The 3318-nt window shown below is 46.9% G+C and overlaps 1 pseudogene; it reads right to left on the bottom strand.

Moving 5' to 3' along the window:
* Positions 1-350: 350 nt before the first annotated feature.
* LOC148757278 (large ribosomal subunit protein uL11 pseudogene) lies at positions 351-860 on the bottom strand (annotated as a pseudogene).
* Between the last annotated feature and the right edge of the window lie 2458 nt (positions 861-3318).

Raw genomic sequence — 3318 nt, 5'->3', positions numbered from 1 at the left:
ACCATTCAGTTGGTTGCCTCTTTATTTTGTCGATGGTTTCTTTTGCTGTACAGAAGCTTTTAAGTTTGATATAGTCCCATTCGTTTATTTTAGCTTTTACTTCCCCTGCCTTTGGAGTCAAATTCATGAAATGCTCTTTGAACCCAAGGTCCATAAGTTTAGTACCTATGTTTTCTTCTATGCAGTTTATTGTTTCAGGTCTTATGTTTAAATATTTGATCCATTGTGAATTAATTTTGGTACATGGTGACAGAGAGCAGTCCAGTTTCATTCTTTTGCACGTGGCTTTCCAATTTTGCCAGCACTGTTTATTGAAGAGGCTGTCTTTCCTCCATTGTCCTTTGTAGTTTTTAACTAGCTGGACATCCCACTGCACTACTGTTGATGTCATCTATGATGTCATGAGGTTGGCAGCCGTCAACAATGGAGCCCACAGACTGGGCAGTCCCCAAGATCTCTCTAATGGTTCCAGAGAGTTCTCTAGCTAAAGATCAATGCTGCATCTGTCAGGCAATGCTGACAATCTCATCAAAAGTGGTATTTCCACTGTGCTTAATGATTATTTTTGCTTCTTTTTGTCTCTTGGCTGTTGTTTGAGGGCTTTGATGATCAGGGCAGAGGCAGGAGGTACCACCACCTCAATCCCAGCCTGTCTGTTCTGAATGGTCAATTTCACTGCAATCCTCAGACACTGCCAGTCACTGGTTGCTTTAATGATGTCATCACCAACCGTTTTTTGGAGACAGACCCAGGGGGCCGATCTTGGGGGCCAGGGCACCAACAGACGTGGCACTAACTTCCCCACCAGTGCACCTCAGGTATATGACTTTGATATCATTGGGGTCGAACTTCGGTAGCATGGTGGAGGCGGCCGGTGTCAGATGAATCCAGATTCAGGACAATCAAAGAAAGTTGCACCTTAACCTCCTCCGAGCCGAAAGCCAAAAAGAGGATATGAAAGTTTTAAGAGAGGGGAGGAACAGGTGCAGAAGGAAAAGAGAGGGAAGGCATGGCTGTAGCAAATCGGGCTTGTCTCTTCCCTAAGAATAATGGTGTCATATCTCACATATGCACTGCTCTTTGTGGCTCTCAAAATGTTTTTGTGTGCGTTTTCTTATGACAGCCTCAGAACAATCTTGCAGGGTAGTGTTATCTTTCCCATTTCACAGATGAGAAAACTGAGACTTGGAGAAGCCAAATAACTTTCTCAAGACCACACGCCAATTCAGTGGCAGATCTGGGGCTCCACACAAGTCTTGTGATTCCCTACCCGTCCTAATAAAGAGAATCACTGCCTCATTGTAACAATGTGTAGCAGCCACACACAGAGGGAGAGGAGCCCTGGGAGGGACAGGAATATAACTAAGACATTTTGACATAAAAACTCCTGGAAGGTAGGGCCTGGGAGTATGTGCAAGATTTCACAGCACCAAGTTCAGTTGCCCATACCATGGGGCATCTGTGCTGAATGGGCTCTGCTAGATGGCCTGTGTCCTGGTCCCTCCAACCTTCACGGTGGGAGCTGAGGGCAGCATCTTCTCACAGCTACCTACTTAGGAGGGTTTAGAAACACCCTACAGCTCAGCAGGGTACCAGTCCCTGCTAGGAGCTGGTGCCATAGCTTAGAGAGGCGCCACGACTGATAAACCGTGGCCTAGGAAATCATTTAAAATATGCCTGTCTTTCATCAAATCCAGAGTCAGTAAGCATGAAAACACACACACACACACACACACACACTCCAAGAGACCTGAAATGCCCCAGAATGGAGGCTCTGCCTGACATGGAGAGGATACTATCCTCATTGCTTGGGTTTCCTTCCACCAGGTTGCACATCGTCAGGCCATGGGCTCTTTCCCTCCAAGGGTACTACTTGTCAGTTCTCTAATGCTGCCACCAGCTTTGCTGCCACAATGCCCAGCAATCAGGCAAATTCATCCATACCAAGGTGCTTGAGTGATACACAAGATGATGGGGAGGACACCGCATTGAGAGGTAGGGGACCTGGAACTGAGTGATGGTGACCTTGGGCAAGTCCTCACATCCCTCTCTGTGAAATGAAAAGTGGCACATAGTACTTGGCCTCCGGAAATGTCACGAGGATACATGAGGCCCCCACACAGAAGCACTTTATATCCTGCAAAACAGCAAAGAAAGATTAGCTGATTGATGATTTTTAGAGGATGCCTTGAAGTGAGAGCACTGCCGGCCTGAACCGGTTAATTTCCAACTATGGAATTTTGGTTATGATTGAATCTTGGCGATGAAAAGACTTCGATTCTATTGAACTTCCTTGATATTTCTGAAATCACACGCTCACCCATTTTATCAAGGTGCAAAGATGGGTTTGGAAGGAAACTGCTCTGTTCTGTTCTGTTCTTTCCCAATAGAGACAGACCACAGAAGTGGCCAGCCAGCATCTCCGTGCATGTGGCCCTTCCTGACCTAAGATGGACTCACATATCTTGTTCCCTCAGCCTCAGGAAGGAAGTGGCTACAGCTGCATAAGACGAAAGTGGACTCTGGCTCAATGCTTTGTCCCAGAGGTGCAAGCTGGAAACAGAGCTCCAAACACAGTTGACCCTTGAACAACGCAGGAATTAGAGGTAGTCGATAATCTGCATATAACTTTTGACTTCCCCAGAACTCAACTACACTGGTACCCATGGGGAATTAGTTCCAGAACCCCCAACCCCCCAAAAAATCTGTAAATGTTCAAGTCCCCTATATAAAATGGCGTAGATGAATGCATATAGTTGGCTCTCTGCATCTGCAGACTCCCAACCACAGATCAAAAACAATACGTGTATTTGCTGAAATAAATCTGTGTATAAGTGGAGCCACACAGTTTAAATTCATGTTATTCGTGTCAACTGTAGTTTTAATTATTCCAGGTATGGATTCTCTATCTCACTTTGCACCTTCAGACACAACCTAAATGCTGGGAAAACTGTGTGGAGGCAGCTCCCTGGTGACCCTAGGGGAGGCAATGGGGCTAAATGCTGAATCCCTGGGACAGGCAGAGTCACCCCACTGAAAGCACGCTCTAGGACTCCAGGACTAGCCCAGCCGGAGGAGCTCCCTCCCTGTGTGGCACAACCAGGCACCAAGACCTTGAGGTGGTCTCGACCTCTGGAAACACGTTGGCTTCTCCAGGCACGACAAAAGGATGTACATACACTTTGCAAGGCTTTTCTAGGAGAGAAGCTCTTGTGCCAGGCCAGTCTCAACCAGGCCCCCTGGTGGTCAGAGAGATCATTTGCAGGATGGGTGGGTTCAAGAAAGGAACCAAGTTTCTCCCCACAGGGGAATTGAACC

This window comes from Rhinolophus sinicus, chromosome 9 (genome assembly GCF_057876585.1).
Source record: "Rhinolophus sinicus isolate RSI-liver-muscle chromosome 9, RSI-T2T, whole genome shotgun sequence".
Taxonomy (NCBI): domain Eukaryota; kingdom Metazoa; phylum Chordata; class Mammalia; order Chiroptera; family Rhinolophidae; genus Rhinolophus; species Rhinolophus sinicus.
This window is presented reverse-complemented; position numbering and strand designations above follow the sequence as displayed.